The sequence below is a fragment of the Aphelocoma coerulescens genome, assembly GCF_041296385.1.
Source record: "Aphelocoma coerulescens isolate FSJ_1873_10779 chromosome W unlocalized genomic scaffold, UR_Acoe_1.0 ChrW_unloc_scaf_2, whole genome shotgun sequence".
Lineage (NCBI taxonomy): Eukaryota > Metazoa > Chordata > Aves > Passeriformes > Corvidae > Aphelocoma > Aphelocoma coerulescens.
Window position 1 is genome coordinate 4896520 of NW_027184081.1, and position 17300 is coordinate 4913819.

The following is a 17300-nucleotide window of genomic DNA, read 5'->3' on the forward strand; positions in this document are numbered from 1 at the left end:
TAAATCATGAGGGGACCATATTATATCCCTCTGAACAGAGGATGTGGGCACAAAAAGTTGACAGAAAGTGGAAAACTATTAACTTAGAATCCTGCTCTATAAAAGAAAATTTAAAGTTTATATGTGAAAGAAGTGTAAATGATGACAAAGATATTTGTTTAGATACAGAGCAGAGCATTTATCACTTTGAAATGCATTCCATTAACCAAACAACCCTACTTGTATATACAGGACAAGGTTGTGTAGGCCTTAGAACATCATGTCCTACTATAATGGTAGATGAAATCACTGTGACTGAAACTCAATTTAACCTGTGCATTTGTAATTTTATCAAAATTGAAGGATGTGACTTTTCCTATCAAGCACCTGTTATATTGCACCAACAGATAAAAGAAAATTTGATTATTGTGCAAGAAATATTGCCTGTGCCTATAGGAATGAACTTAACCTTAGTCACACAATTACTGAAACACAATGAATTAAAGGAAATTCTTGAAGAAGTTAAAAATGCAGGAAAGAAAACTCTAATTACAATACACCATGACAGAGACCATACAGAGAGTATTTAAAAGATTAGAAAAAGACTCATCTCATCATTGGTGGGATGTGCTTTTTAGATGGTCACCAACAGCAACCGGTTTACTTAATGCCCTGGTGCACCCAATTATTGTTTTACTTATTTTAGTTAGTATAAGTTTGATTTTGCCTATTGTAATATTTGTTTGGAACTGGAGAGTGCTACGACGAATAGCAACCCTGACTTCAGCATCAAGGGCATATGGTACTATTTTAAGACTCCTACTGTACAACTTAGATAGATGAAGAAGAATCTATATATTAGTAAAAGAATTTACTAATCCTAAAGAAGAAGGGAGGAAATGAGTCAAGGTTCTAAAAAGTTAAAATTTTAGCTAAGAGTTAAAAGAAATTTGAATTGATTAAGATATAAAGTAGAAAAACAAAAGATAAGTTAATGATTAGTAGATGCCTAAGCTAGACCTAAGTGATGTATTATTTGCCATTATATTTTTGTTTTAAGTTTTGTTTATAGAAAGTAACAGAATAAATGAACTGTCATCAAAACAAATTGAAACTAATAGAACCAAGAACAGCACCTGGGTTTCATAATAATTAATCAAAAGTAGGAGATCTTGGACTACGCCAAGAAGTCATGAAGGCCTGCCAACAGCAAGAAGGTAAAAAGGTCACTGTGAGGAAGACATTCCTAACTTCATCTTTCAGTACCACTGACCCAATTCAAGACCACTGACCCAATTCAAGAGAGAAACTGCACATGCGTGAAAGACTAATGATCTCATTTTAATACAAAGCGGAAGATGGGAGGTGCTGGGGTCATACATATGTAGAAGATGTAAAACTTTGAGTAATAAATAGAGAACAAAAAACCTTGTATTTTGCTGGCATGTCTTTAGGAGGCTACTCCCATGCCGCCTGCCGGTGCCTGAATAAACATACCACTCTTTAATTAGTTAGAGGATCTTTTGTCTGTGGATATCGGGATTTAACAAATCAGTACCTTTAAGTTGAGCCTGTTTTGCCCTTGGAGTGTTTTCTCCCTGTCCTTATCTCAACTCATGAACCCTTCATTAAATTTTCCTCTCCTCTGTCCAGCTGTAGCAGGGGAGGGTGTGTGAGCAGTTTTCGTGGGTGCTTGGCATTTGGGCAGTGTAAAACCACGACTCCACATAAATGACAATAATGTCCACAGAGTCCTTTTGATACAGGGAGCTTAGAATTTTAAGAGTTAACTACTGACCGTGGTATTGCTAGTATTGCTAAATTTTGCAGCTCCTTGCTTAACACTCGTGCTTGCCAGGCAAAGGGAATGATGTAAGGGAGGATAAGGGGAGGATCCAGGACCACTGACAAGGGGAAGAAACTGTGACCAAAGATCCTACTCTTGGACCCTGAAAACCAGCCTAAGGCAGCTTAGAAGTTTGGACTTGGGCAGGAACACAAGGAATCTGCACAAGAAGGTGAGGTAAAAAGTTCAACCCTGTTGGAACCCTGGGTTTAGAGAATTTAGGTTTCTGGGATATAATTATATATATATATGGAGGATTTTGGGAGTGGATTTGTTCTTCTTTTCTCCTTCTTCACAAATCTGGGTGTTCTGGTATTGGGTCAAAAAATCTGCAGTGCGGATCATGAATAGTTAGTTATTGGATTATAAGTAAAAATAAATTCTTTGGCATTTCATAATTGGACAGTTTGGACTTTAAATGGCCTTGGAAGTTAGAACTCGGGGCCATTTTCCACCTTGTTAACTTGGAGGCACACTCTGTGCAGCTGTGCTATAGATAAGAAAATAATAAACATCATTTAGAAGAAAAGCCTGGCGTCTTCTATGTTTCAATCCGAACTCTGAGTAAAAGAACTCGTGATTCAGAGGCAAAACAAAAATAGAGACATGGACAATTGGTGCCCGCGTGTGAGGACTCAGAGTTTGGAAAATGAGAAAATTAATAATTGGTGCTCCCTTGTGCCAGGACTCAGAGTTTGGACTCCCTGAAGAAAACAAGAGAAAAGAAGAAAAAGCAGCTTTGAGCTGGAAAAGGAAAAGGAAGAAGAATATTCCCCAGGGAAAAAAGAAAAAGGACCTCGGACCCTAGTGGCGGGTGAAAGGAACCAGGACCGTACTTCTGAACAGTTACGGAACAGAGGGAACTGAGGAAAACTTCTGACGGCAAAGTCAGGTATGGATTATATGCTTCAGGGTTAATCCTAGAGTCATAATGGGAAATGTTATGTCAAAATCGCAGAGAGATGCTTTTAATAAGTTAATAAGCAGCCTCCCGTGGAAATGGTCCAGCTGCAAAGCTTCTTCCCATTTGCAGAGCTGTATACAAAGTTATAGCAAGCAAAAATCAGATAGAACAGCGCAGCGAGATGCCAGCAGCTTCTCACACCGATATGGCTCACGCACAGCCTATGCTGCCTGGACAGGAGAGGGAGGGAGCCCCGCCTCCTTCTCAGGCTCAGGCGGCGGGAGCTAAAACTCCGGAACAGAAGGAGTTTGTAACAGAGCACGAGCTGCCTGAAATGCTAAACACAATTGCCAGCGCAGCAGGTACGGCAAAAGCAAAGCAGATGTAAGGAATGAGACAACTCTTAGTAAAAGTTAAAATAATTTATTAAAAACAGAAAAATTGAAAAAAAAATACAAAAATTAGCAAAATATAAAAATTTGGGATCCTAGTGGCTCAGGAGGTATGCCCCAGGAGCGCAGGGATTAGAGATCTTCAGGCTTAGACAGCACTGAACCTCTGGTGGAAGAACTTGCAGTGCTGGGCTGACTTTTAGCTAATCCAAAAGTCAAAGGTAAAAATTATTAAAGGCTCCTTAATAGGAGTAAGGCTTAAGTACCCAGCACTGGCACCCACTACAGCTGATCTGCACTGGTCTGCACTGCTCTGAGGGGTGCATCATTGTTTTATAGTGCCTTTGCTCAGCCCCAGTCCGCCCACAGCCCGCCCACAGCACACCCCTTTGGTCCAAAGTGATTGGTGCTTTCCTTTTGACAGATCATCTCTGTCTACCAATAGCTCGTCGTTGTCAGGGGGGTGGTAACAGCTGAAGTAAGGGTGGTAACATGTCCTCATTAAGATTCAGGTTGCTATGGAGCTTGCCTGCAAAATAACGGCTATGGGCTAAAAATAGCTGCTGGCTGTTAGAAACTGGGGTTTTGAAGTTGGTCCTGAGGTTAAAGTGCAAAGCAAAACCCTCAAAAAAACCCTTAAAATACATCCAATACCTCCCAAAACATCCACAAAGCAGACAATGAACATAGGAGAAACAACTCTTACAGTGTACAAGTGGTTTAAAGTTTGAAAAAAGGGATTTTTAACTAGGAAACTTCTAACTGGGAATTTTAACTGGGACTGGTGCAAATACACTGTTTTGAACAAGTGAAAACACTAATAATGAAGCTTGATAGTGAAAACCCTAATAATAAAGCTTGATTTTTGTACCTGGGTTGATGGGTTAACTTTATCATTCAATTAAAAGAACTGTTTAACTCAAAATTAACTAATTAAGGCACTTAACATGCAAAGACCAAGCTAATTAGGGATTTCATGTATGACAGCAGATAACACAGGGGGTTCAGGGAAGCCCGGGTTCATCCCTGGTCGATTCGCGAACCGCGGCGTGGACCGACCCAGGACTGGAGCAGTCAAAGCAGTAGGGGCCGCCCCAGACAACCGAGAGAGAAGCAGAATGTGATACTTTACCCGTCGCTGCGGTGCGTGGTACCCCTCAGTTGCCTGCTTTTGTGCAAAATTCTGCAGAGTCCAACCCTGGAGACTTGCTCCAAAACTTTTTAATACAGCTACAAAGCTGCACACGGGACATGTGCTTCCTGCAAAATGGCGGCGCACAGCTCACTTCCGCCGTACAACAAAATGGCGGCGCCCTAGTCACTTCCGTAAACAATGCCTACGTACTTCGGCCTGCGCCATCTTGTGACCAACAAGTTGCTTGTCCTCCAGCTACAGCACCACCTGTGGCCACTTCTATTATTGCACCCTCAAATATATATAATTGTATTAGTTTGAAAACAAACTAGTGGGAGACACCAAGTCAGAATAACAATTTCATAGGGAAATAAAAAGAGGGAAAAAAAATAAAATATAAAGGCAGATAACACTGGGTTAAACTGACAGAGTCAAGATACAACCTGACACCCTGTTAATCAGGGTGGTGGTAGCAGTCCAGTAGAATGGTGGCTGCAGTCCTCCTGAAGCAGTGATTCTGTAGAAAGAAGGTCTGCTCTTCCTCAGAAGGTCCAGTGGTGGCTATGTAGCTCCTGTCCTCTGGAGATCCAATGGACAGGTTGTCTCTGGTGTTCAGAATCTCAAATTATATCCAGGATGGGATGCTTGGTTCCTCCCTCTGGGTGGAGCATCTCACAATGGGGTAATGAGTCATGAGGCCAAGTGTTGATGAGGCTCATTAACAGAAGATAGTCTGGGGGGAGGAGGGAAGGAAACACTGCCCACCTGATTTCAACAGCTCATGAGGATGGTAATAGAATACACTGCAACCCAGGACAATAATAAACAGACACAAAGACAACCACATTTCTGCACAGGGGAAGAAAGCATGAATGCAGCTTTGAAGCCAGAGGGAAAAACATCTTTACAAGGCATAAATGTACAAAATGCAAATAATCTGCACAATGCAAATAGAGAATTAGTCACATTTTCTCCTAATTTATGAGTATTTTCAAACAATAATCCAAGTAATTCTTCAAAAGATATGCCTAACCCTACCAACTGGACAGAGATTAGAAGAAAGGCACTGAAGGAAGGAGATTTCAATATGGCAGCAACAGGAATGATAGTGATGCCAATAAGATATGGTAAAAAGAATGCAAATCCCTGATGGATACCGCTGACACATGACATCATTTAAGACTTGAGACAAGCGATTAAAGACAGCTGCTTATGTTCTCCATATTTCAAACAGCTATTGAAAGGCATCTTCAATAACTATGATTTGGTGCCTTATGATTGTAAATACATAGCATCTATGGTCCTGACAGACTCACATGCTACGGGAAGTCAGATGGAGAAGAGCTCTCGCCAAACTGATAGAGACTTATGCTGGGGATGTAAATGCAGCTCTTACATTAACAGAAATAGCAGGTGATGCTCCCCATGACAAACCAGAAGACCAAGCGGACTTGCCTCAGGAAGTGATTTCAGACATCAAAGAAGAACCTCAGAAGGCAATTCTGCAAATTCAACCTACTGGAATCCCAGAGGGTGTTTATACAGAAGTAAGACAAGGAGTATCTGAATCATTTGCTTCTTTTGTAGACCGCTTTACTCAAGCAATAGAAAGACAATGCAGTGATGAAGTGGCACATCCCCATCTACTTCGAAGCCTCGCATTTGCTAATGCAAATGAAGAATGCAAGCTCCTAATAAGTGCCTTACCGGATCCACAGCCAACCTTCCCTCAAATGATAGAGACCTGCAGCAAGATAAGCACTCCTCAACATATAGCAGTAATACAAGCGAACATCTTAGGGGAACAACTTGGGAAAGTCCTTGAAGCAGCAGACCAAAGACTTGCAAAAACCCTTGCTGCTCTCCATGTAACTCCTCATTAAGACGATTCCGCAGAAGTAATGGCAGCATAACTCAGTCTCATAATCTGAAGGTTGTGAGTTCAATTTCTTAGAGATTTTCTTACCCTACAGATCTCCAAAACCAATTTTCACAACGCTTGAAATGATAGCTCAGATCGTAATCAGAGCCAGATCAAGGTTGCTGTCAATGGCAGGCAAAGATTTTGCAATATTTTGATTGGGCATTGCAAAACAACCCGAGGAAGACTACATACTTCATCTGAGGAAGACCTTTACTTCATCCCAGGGACCCTGGCCCGCGACCACCAGGCGTCACTGCACAAGCGCACTGATATGTTAATGACTTTAGAGCTAATTATAATGTGAAGCAGGGACAGGTGATGAATATGTATAGGCATATTGTGTAATCTGATGCATATGTAGTTTGTAACTAGATAAATATTAAGCCAAGAGCCGCTGAAGATGCGCATGTCTTTGGAGGAAAAATCCCCCATGTGCCTCAGCTGATTAAAACATACCTACTTTGCAACTTTCAAGTTGTGGAGTCTTTTCCGCGGATCACTTTGGCGAGCCATCCAGGAGCTTGTCTACCTGGCTGAAGTATTGGCTGAGGGGGCAGACATGCTAGCCATGGCCCGGGAGATTTTCCTGGTGGAACTCCACTTCTCGGCTCGCTCACTGCGGGGGCAGACAACGACCTGCTGGGACTGCGGACAAACGGTATGTTTATGTTTCCTAATGGGTGGTGCCTGTAAGTTGTACACAAGGCTAGGGCAGCTGATAGGTCACCAGAGATGTCTGGTGCACAGCACAGTCCTCATTGTAGAGCCCAGATTAGGAGCCAGCAGTTTGAGGGGACCTATTATCGGTCCCAAGTGTGTCCCTGGGCAGGTAAACCAGGGGACTGTGTGTGTGGGGCCCCTCTGTATAAACAGTATTGACATTTATTGCTGCTATTTTATTGTTGCTGCTATTTTGTGTGTGCTTGTGTATGACTGAATTTTGTGTGTGACTTATTAGTTTTAAGCTTTGTGAGAAATGAAGCAAGAGATGGAATGCATGAGTAATAAACAATGAGTGCTTGGCTGTGGCTAAGTGTGACTATTTTTGGTTTATTAGTGTGTGTTTGGGCTGGTTGGTTGCTTTATTTTTATTGTAGGGGTGAAAATTTGCCATGTGCTCCATGCATTTAAAAGTGTGTCTTGGGGTGACTTTATGATGTGTATCCCATATCGCTGCCCTATGCCCAGAAATTAATTTTTGTGCCTTTCTATGCCTTTAAACTGAGCCTGAGAGGGGGAAGGAAATTTATTTTTCCCAAACCTGGTGGGGGAGGGGTGGTGACATGCCTTCTCTCAGAGGATATATTTCTAAATTAGGCCAAACCGGCACAAAGTGTAAAGTTATTAATTTTTAATAAGTAAAAACAACAGTGGCTAAGCAGGGAGGGAGGTCGTTGCCCCCCTCCATCCCTCAACAATTATATAATAGAAGCATAGCCCCTAACTCCTTTAGTTCTTTTGTCCTACCTGCACGCATGAAAGAAGGGATTTTTTGTTTTGTGTGTGAGCATAAGGAGACTTTAGCCCCACACCAGCTGTGGGTTTTAGCACAGTGTGAGTTTGGTGGTAGTCGGAGATACTACGATTCGACCTATTTGGCAGACAGACATCCATGCCCAGAGTGTCGGGAAAGAAAGGGGCACCTTGTTTTAAAGTTTTTGTGTGGAAAAGAGTATCATGGGCTTAAAAACAGTAGCATGTTAGAAAAGGATTGGGAGGAGGTGTTAAAGGTAGAATGCAGGTGGGAGCAAGGAAGGCTTGGCAGAAAGCTTAGAAAAGCTTACAAGGAGTGGCTTATACACAATATGGGAGACATGGAGTGGGTGACACAGTATTTGAGTGAACTTGAGCTTTGAGTAAGATGGGAACCGGACAGAGCAAGGAAATCTCTAGAGCAAGCCCGCTTGGTTGTGTTTTGGCACGTTGGAAAGAGATAGTAGGAACTGGAGGCACGGAAGATAAGAGGACTCTAGTAAAGTATTGCATCCAATGGTGGCCACTGTATAAATTAGAAGATGGGACAAAGTGGCCACCTAATGGAACCTTAGATTTTAATACTTTGTTGCAGTTAATGTTGTTTTTAAGGCAGGAAGGCAAATGGGAAGAAGTGTCCTACAGTGACACATTTTTTTCTCTCCGAAATCACCCTGAATGGCAAAAAGACTGTGGACTCACAACCCCTCGTGATCCTTTGGTGTTAGCTCTTGAAAAGGAAAATAAGAAAGACTGAGGAAGGATTAGGCGGTGTTGTTCGTCATGCAGTATAGGTCAGAGATGCACAAGGTCGGATAAAGTCTATAAGGCAGTGGCTCAGGGAAAAGATGATGACTGTTAGAAGCTCCGCGGGACGAGGAGCCCGGATCCCAGCGGGGGGAGAGAGAGAGACAATCCAAACCAATATGGTTGATAAACGAACTCTGTTTATTAGCAGTCTAAAGGCACTTATATAGTATACTAGCTTGTTAGCTCCTAAGTGGCTTAAAGCTTATCAAGACACATTTCTATTTCTACATAATTGGACTTACATTGGTGTGGGAGACAGAGGAGTAGAAACTCCTGCAATTAAAGGAGGCTTTGATTTACAACCCTGGAAGAGACTAGGTCTGGCTTAATTGACAGAGATTTGTGGACTTTAAGCAACAGGATTACAAACTTGTGTTCCTATCATTATAAGTAAAATTGTACACTGGGTGTTTTGGTGAAGGGTTTTAAAATATAATAGTGTGATTTTATATAGTTTAAGTTAAGAATTTAGATGATATAAGAGAGACATCTGTGTGTACGTGACATGAGAAGTTATTGGTCAAGACATAGCTGCATTGCAGTGAGAAGTGCCACAGGTGATAGGTCATTAATCTAAAACAAAGTGTCGTGTTAAGTATCTATTGGATTAGAAAGTTATAAATTACGATGTAACCCTAAATCTTGTGACTAGTCACCATTACTCGTATGTGTTGTAAAATCTCATGCCTCGACTGATGCGTTTGTTATTTTAAACAATAAATTCGTGTAGTTGCATAGTCCCATCCCTTAAAGTTATTTTCCTCCCACACGTGAAGCGCGAGAAACAGACACATTGGCAAGTTTCCACAGTCTTGTTATGATCAAAAGAATTCTGTGCTCACCTCCCTTGTTCACTCCTGGATAGCACAGCTGCAAGTTTTTCACTCCCGTGCTCTTTCTCAGGCCTGTTTGTTTCCTTCACACAGGGACTTTCCCATGGAAAGTTTTTCTCACACACAAGCCTAAAATCTTCCAGGCCTATTGCTTGCACAGTTCTTTTATTGATCCCAATAATTCTATTTCCCAACAGATGACGAACTAAGCAATTTGCTCAAGCCTTCCCTCAGGAGACGGGAAGAGGATGAGGACTCGGAAGGAACACCAACACCAACTCACTCTCCTCCGGGAAGCCCTGTTTCGTCCCAAACCAGGAAGCAGGTATTGCTGGCGCCCCTACGAGAAGCAGTGGCACCTGATGGGGGCACAATGTTGGTTAGAGTGCCTTTTTCCACTGCTGACCTGGACAGGTGGAATTAGGTTGCTAAAAATTACCAAAGCGACCCAGGAGGTACTGCCGAATGTTTGCGGCTCATAATAAAACAACATAATCCAGACTGGGGTGATATACAATTATTGTTGTGTGGCTTAACGGAAACAGCAAGACAATTGGTTATGAAAACAGCAAAAGATTTTGCATAAGATTGGTATAAAGCACAACAATTAGATGTAAAAGATTAGTTTCCACTCCAAGAACCACACTGGAGTCCAAATAGTGTTGGAGAATGGTTAGAGGATCAGGGACATGGATCATTGATAAAGGGAACAAATCAATAACTGTACAAGCAAAAGCCTGCAAGCAAAGGCCTGCATGAGGAAAAGCCTCCATGAGAAAGTGCCTGTGTGAGAAACAAGCCTGGAAACAAAAAGGGAGTTTTTTAGGAGGTACAGTGCTGTTCTCATAAAAATGTGCTGACCATGAGAAGGGAGGAAAATCTTTGATCTCTCAAGACAAAACATAAAGCTTGCCAAATGTAGCCTTTTATCTAACCCAATTATGTAGAAGTAAGAATGCACCTTTGTAAGTTTAAACTAATTAAAGAACTGATAAGCTTGTATACTTTCACACTATATAAGTGTCTTTGTATTGCTAATAAACGAAGCTTGCTTACCGATCACATTGATTGTCTGCATGGCTTCCCCCTACCCGAAGTCGGCAAAATAGAACAGTCGAATTGGAGAAATTAAAAGCTTATCAAGAGTGGGTAGCAAAAGGTATGGAGAGGGCCGTTCCCAAAACTTTAAATTGGTCGGCTTTATATGTAGTAAAACAGGGTCCTTCCGAGTCGCCATCTGAATTCTTGGATCGCCTGAGGGACGCAATGCACCACAATAAATTGCTGGACCCCGAGACTGAGGTAGGGATACAACAGCTTGTATCCTTGTTTCTAGGGCAATCCACTGCAGATATTAGACATAAATTGCAGAAGCTTCAGGCACCAGGGGGGAGAAACCTAGAGACTGTTAGAAGTGGCATGGAAAGTATTTAGCAATCGGGAAGAAAGCTCCAAACAAGAGTTGAAGAAATTAGTTGCAGTAGTGAGGGAAGGAAATAGCAAAAGACTTAGACAGGGAGCCCCCAGAGAAGGACCTCACAGACAGGGCCCACCCTGGCTAGGTAAAGACCAGTGCGCGATTTGCAGAAAGTTCAGTCATTGGAAGAATCAGTGCCTGGAAAGAAAACAAGAAGATTGCCAGAATAAAGGAGACCACCGAGAGAGGGGGAAGGTGGTTGCGCACGGAAAAGAAGATTGAAGGGGACCAGGGGATTCTACCCTAGCAGATCCACTGGTTATAATGAAGCTAGGGGAAAAAGAAAAAAAAAGTGGAATTTCTGGTGGATACCGGAGCAACACATTTGGTTTTAAATAAAGCTTTGATGCCTGTGAGGGATGATTATATTGTGGTTACAGGGGCAACTGGCCAATCTGAAAAAGCATACTTTTGTAAACCATTGAAGTACAAACTTGGAAAGCAATGGGGTATTCATAAATTTCTATGCATACCCAACTCCTCGAAAGCACTTTTGGGCAGAGATTTATTGGAACAATTACAAGCGGTCATTACATTCAAAAATGGGGAAATTACTCTGGAGGTAAATGATCAGCAGTATGTAGAAATACTGAGTTTAATATTAACAACTACTGAAACCAAAGAAGAAATTAATGAGGAAATATTAAGCCAGGTGTACCCTGGAGTATGGGCAACTAAAGTACCAGGAAGACCAAAGAATGCACTTCCCATCCAAATTAAAGGGGGGAAGCAGGCAGTCAGGATTAAACAATACCCCCTGAGAAAGGAGGATAGAGAGGGGATTACCCCAGTGACTGACAATCTTTTACAATTGGGATTGCTAAAGGAGTGCCAATCAGATTTTAACACTCCCATTGTCTTGGTTTTGAAAGACAGGTGTCTGCTAAGGAAGGCAGAAGCCTCCCTTGAAGTGGCAGATGTAACCCCTTTCCCTCCGAGTTATTATAATTTTGAAATCAAGGGCCTTTAGGCAAAGATGTGGGAAATAGGAATAACAGTTCTTTACTATTATATATATAACCAGTCAAACAAACAACAATAACTATGGCAGTAACAGCAAACAATCACAAACCCAGTCCCAGCCTTCTCCGCTGTCAGGCCCTTTCCCCTCGGGTGCAGTTCTGCTTGCAGCCAGAAGGGGCGGTGGCGGCTCCTGGTGAGCAGGGCAGGTGCAATGGTTTCCCCGTGGCTGCAGGGGGCACTCTGGAGCGAGCTCGGGGAGCACGCAGCACCGGTGGCCTGGGGTCCCGGGGAAGGATGGAACAAAGAAGCTTCACAAACCCCTGGACAGCTGGCCCTGGTTTCCGGCTGGACCTTCGGGAACAGCAGGCTGGAGCAGCAGGCTGAGCACAAATCCCGGGTGGCAGACGGGATGTATCCAAGCGGGGAATCCCCCGGAGGTCTAGGCAGGCAGGGCGAGCACAGCTACAACGCAGCGAAGGCTCGAAGCAGCGGCGGGGCAGGGCGGCCACAGCCCGGCCTCCAGCGGGGCAGGGAAGGTGGGCTGGGGATCCTAGGATCTTTCTCCGCAGAAAGAAAAAACGGCCGAAAAAAACCAGCAGCTTCTCTCTCCCAACACCGAGAGTGAACTGACCCCACACCCAGGTGAAACAAAAGAGTAGCCAGGCACACCCCACCCCCAATGGGTAGCTCTTTGTTTTCTTAAGTATCCAGCGATCAGCGATTAGTTCCCTTAGCAACATGTATGGGGGGGGGGGGGGGGGGGGAAATTCCTTTAACAGAAAAAAACCTAGGACTAAACTAAAATCCCAACACCCATTTTACCTGTTAGAAAGCCTGATGGGTCATACTGAGTGGTACAGGACCTAAGAGATGTTAACAAAATAACTGAGGATCTCTATCTTGTGGTGGCCAACCCATACACTTTGCTAAAATGTTTAACACCAGAACTAACCTGGTTTACTGTTTTAGATTTGAAGGATGCCTTCTTTTGCCTCCCTCTCCATGAAGTCAGCCAGAAAATTTTTGCATTTGAATGGGAAAGTCCTAAGAGTGGATGAAAAACCCAGCTCACATGGACAGTGTTGCCTCAAGTATTCAAGAACAGCCCCACACTGTTTGGCCAGCAATTTGCAAAAGACTTGGAATCTTGGGAAGCTCCGTGAGAGGAAGTGTACTGGTTTGGCTTAATTTAGAAATATATCCTCTGAGAGAAGGCAGGCCACAACCACCCCTCTCCCACCAGGTTTGGGAAAAAATTGAATTTTCCCTGAAGGAAAGTGAAAGAGATAAAAACTATTTATTTAGCAAACACACAGGAAAAGAATAATAATGCTAAATAATATAACTTCTTGCTGTGGAGAGAAAAACCTGGGAAAATTTCAGAGTCCTCCCGTAGTCTCTCTCTCCCCCTCCTTGGTGCTGGGACGGGGTGGTGGGCCCCCCTCCAGGGCCAAGGCCTTGGTGGAAATTCCTCCCAATGTATTCTGATGTTGAAAGAGTCCAGCAGAGAAAAAGGGACAAAAACGAAATCCCAGGAAAACAAAAGTTCAACTCTCCGGAGGAAAAGGAGCTGAAAAACTGGCCGAAAGCTGGCTGGAAAGCAAGCAGGATGCTTTCTCTGCTCCTGCTCTCCCAGCCGCAGAACGCCAAAGCCAAAAAAAAAAAAAATGCAGAGAATGAGAGTGTATTATCTCTGTGTCCTTGAGGGTTTTTTTTCTTCTCTCTCCACTCAGGTTCAGTTTAAAAGCATAGAAAGGTATATATACTAATTTCTGGGCATAGTGCAGCGATAAGGAATACAATATCAAGTCACCCCAAGACAGGAAGGAAAACTACTACAGTATGTAGACAACCTCCTAATAGCTACCCAGACAAAAGAGGCTTGCAAGGACTGGAAGGTAAACCTCTTAAACTTTTTGAGGCTCCAGGGATACAGAGTATCCAAGAAAAAGGCTCAGGTGGTAAAGCAGAAGGTAATTACCTGGGCTATAAAATCAGTGCTGGGCAGCGAACTTTGGGGCAAGACCGCAAAGAAGCAATATGCCAGACTCCAAAACCCCAGACAGTAAAGGAGTTGTGGACCTTTTTGAGGATGAGGGGGTGGTGCAGGTTGTGGATTTATAACTATGGACTACTTGTAAAACCCTTGTATGCTCGTATCACAAATGGAAGCAGAGACATCCAGTGGACAAAAGAGGCCACATGGGCCTTTAACCAGCTGAAGAATGCTCTTATGTCAGTCCCAGCCTTGGGACTCCCAGACGTGAGTAAACCATTCTTTCTGTTTTCCCATGAAAAACAAGAGATTGCTCTAGGGATCCTGGCACAGGACCTCTAACGCAGTTCTGTGCTCGTGGCACGAGCTCTGGCGTGCCCTCGATCAGAGAGAGTCCAACTGCGTTACTTCTGTGCGTCTCAGAAGTGACTTCGGCATCAAGAAGGGTGCTGCTGGTTGAGATAGCTAGCTGGCTTCTTTGCAGAGGAAACACGGCAGGAACTGATGATATAGGTTCACGTTAGTTTGGAGGTAAAGGAAGGGAGAGGCTGTTCTGGTCTTGCCGACTTTGGGTAGGGGAAGCCATGCAGACAATCAATGTGATCGGTAAGCAAGCTTCATTTATTAGCAATACAAAGGCACTTATATAGTGTGAAAGTATACAAGCTTATCAGTTCTTTAATTAGTTTAAACTTACAAAGGTGCATTCTTACTTCTACATAATTGGGTTAGACAAAAGACTACATTTGGCAAGCTTTATGTTTTGTCTTGAGAGATCAAAGTTTTCCTCCCTTCTCATGGTCAGCACATTTTTATGAGAACAGCACTGTACCTCCTAAAATCTCCCTTTTTGTTTCCAGGCCTGTTTCTCACACAGGCACTTTCTCATGGAGGCTTTTCCTCATGCAGGCCTTTGCTTGCAGGCCTTTGCTTTGTACAGTTCTGTTATTGATTTGTTCCCTTTATCAATGATCCATGTCCCTGATCCTCTAATCATTCTGCAACATGGTCTGACTTCTAACAGGTTTATTGTCAGAAGTTCAGCAACCAGAACATGGCAATGATCTTAAGCTGGGATCCTCCCGAGCGGCTTTCCCTCAGTTTTATAGGGGGTTTGAAAACCACGGGGAAAGGGGAAAGCAACCAATGAGTTACAAGCCAGGGGGAGGATACAATTCAACAAGAACCAATGGGGGAAACTGAGAGGCAGGAGATACAACAAAGAACCAGTGAACAACTGAGTAACCAAGAATTTTCCCGAACGGGAGGAGGCAGCTTAGACCCGGGCGCCGCCTAGGGGGGATACAGCTTAGGCTTCTGAGCCGCCCCTCGACCCATCCTCCGAGTCTGTGTCTTGGGGAAGCTCGATCCAGGGGAGGGGCTGGGATTGATTGGCATCTTTTGAGGGGGGCCCGCGTGCTGGAGAGCTCGCCAGAGTAACGACATGAACACCGATACAATTTGAGCATCATTCTCCCCTTTAACTACACAAGCTCATATCTACTTTTGCAAACATTCACGCCCAGTCCGTCCCTCTAGACCACCCCTAATCTGCGGGGGAGCCGACCAGTGTATTGCTTTTCCCAGGACTTTCAGGGGTGCCTGCTGCCAGGTGCTTTCCAGGCTTGCCTGCATCCGGGGGCCAGTTCAGGGGTTTTTCCTCAGCAACCCTGGGTTGTCCAATTTTTCCAGGGGTATCATATGCCCCTGTTCCACAAGAAATCCCTCTACAGGCATCTCGCTGCCCCAGCCCCGCAGTGGGCTGGGTCATAGCGACAGACCTCGGCCCGTAACGATGGGCAGTGGCCTACTTCCCTAAGTAGCTAGATGCAGCAGCCAAGGGATGGCCCAGGTGCCTCAGAGCTGTTGCAGCAGTCGTGCTAAACATCCAAGAAGCACGCAAATTCACATTAGGCCAGAAAATGACCATGCTAGTGTCCCACACAGAGTCTGCAGTGCTGGAAACAAAAGGTGGACACTGGCTTTCCCCACAGAGGTTCTTAAAATACCAAGCCATCATGGTGGAACAGGATGATGTTGAAATAGTGGTAACTAATATTATCAACCCAGCTTCTTTTCTCTGCAGAAACCAAGGGGAACCTGTACACCACGACTGTCTGGAAACCATTGAGGCTACCTACTCCAGTCATCCGGACCTGAAAAATACCCCTTTGGACAATGCAGAGACCTGGTTCATTGATGGAAGCAGTTATGTCATCAGTGGAAAGTGACACGCTGGATATGCAGTTACCACTGGCCCAGAGGTATTAGAATCTGGGCTTCTACCAACAAACACCTCTGCACAAAAGGCTGAGATAATTGCCCTAATCTGTGCCTTGGAAATGGCAAAAGGAAAGAGTAAACATCTACACAGACTCGAGTTATGCATTTGGGGTTGTACATGCACGTGGAATCATTTGGAGAGAGAGAGGACTGTTAAACTCACAATAGAAAAACATCAAGCATGCACATGAAATAACACAGCTGTTAGAAACTGTCCAGTTATCTGAGAAGGTAGCAATCAAGCACATTAAGGCACACCAAAGGGTGAGTTCAGAATTGGAAGAAGGAAATGAGATGGCGGATTGAGAGGTAAAAAAAGCTGCATAAGGTGAGATAATAACTGAGGGAGCCCTGATCCCAGATGGACAGATTTCTCTAGAAGGTAAGCCGATGTATAACAAAAAGGACAGAAAGCTAATTAAAATTGAGACAGGAACATATAATCAAGAGGGATGAATTATTACTGCAGAAGGAAAATTAGTCATTCCCTCTTATTTGTTGTGGTCATTAGTAAAGGAAGAACACCAGAAAACCCATTGGGGAACAGATGTCCTATATAACTATTTAATTGAAAGAATTATCACAAGAAACCTACAAGCTACTGCTATACAGGTAACCCAACTAACGCAGCATTTGGTGCTCGAGGCACGAGCTCTGGCGTGCCCCAGGTCAGAGACAGTCCAGCTGCGTTACTTCTGCCCCTCACAGAAGCGACTTCAGGATCAGGAAAAGAGCTGCTTGCTGGGCTAGCTAGCTGGCTTCTCAGCAGAGGAAACACAGCAGGAGCCAATGGGATCGGCTCACGTTAGCTCGGAGACAAAGGAAGAGAGAGGCTGTTCGGGTCTGGCTTCTAACAGGTTTAATGTGATGGGATGATGATGGGATCGGATTGATGGGAATCGATGGGATGGCTCCTCGGAGCCTTGTCCTCAGTTTTATAGGGAATTTGAAAACCCCGGTGAAAGGGGAAAACAACCAATGAGTTACAAGCCGGGGGGGGGGGGGATACAATTTAACAAGAACCACTGGCGTAAACTGAGAGGTGGGAGTTGTAACAGAACCAATGAACGACCGAGTAACCGAGAATTTTCCCGAACCGGGGGAGGCGGCTTATACCCGGGCACCACCCAGGGGGGTGCAGCTTAGGCTTCTGAGCCGCCCCCTGAGTCTGCCTCTTCGGGGAACTCAATCCAGGGGAGGGGATGGGATTGATTGGCATTACGCAGCCCCAGCCCGGCAGTGGGCTGGGTCACCCCAACACCCAACAATGTGATCTTTGCCTCCA

General features: G+C 44.1%; 1 long non-coding RNA gene across 3 annotated transcripts; it reads left to right on the forward strand.

Moving 5' to 3' along the window:
• The first annotated feature begins 1873 nt into the window (after positions 1–1873).
• LOC138102809 (uncharacterized) lies at positions 1874–16539 on the forward strand. 3 transcript variants are annotated; one of them, XR_011147551.1, is made up of 5 exons: positions 1874–1997; positions 2511–2717; positions 6656–6838; positions 9494–9621; positions 15819–16539. It is a non-coding gene; the product is annotated as an uncharacterized lncRNA (long non-coding RNA). The 3 variants fall into 3 exon arrangements; XR_011147550.1 differs by lacking the exon at positions 15819–16539 and having other exon boundaries at positions 9494–10290; XR_011147552.1 differs by lacking the exons at positions 6656–6838; positions 15819–16539 and having other exon boundaries at positions 9494–10290.
• The last annotated feature ends 761 nt before the right edge of the window (positions 16540–17300 follow it).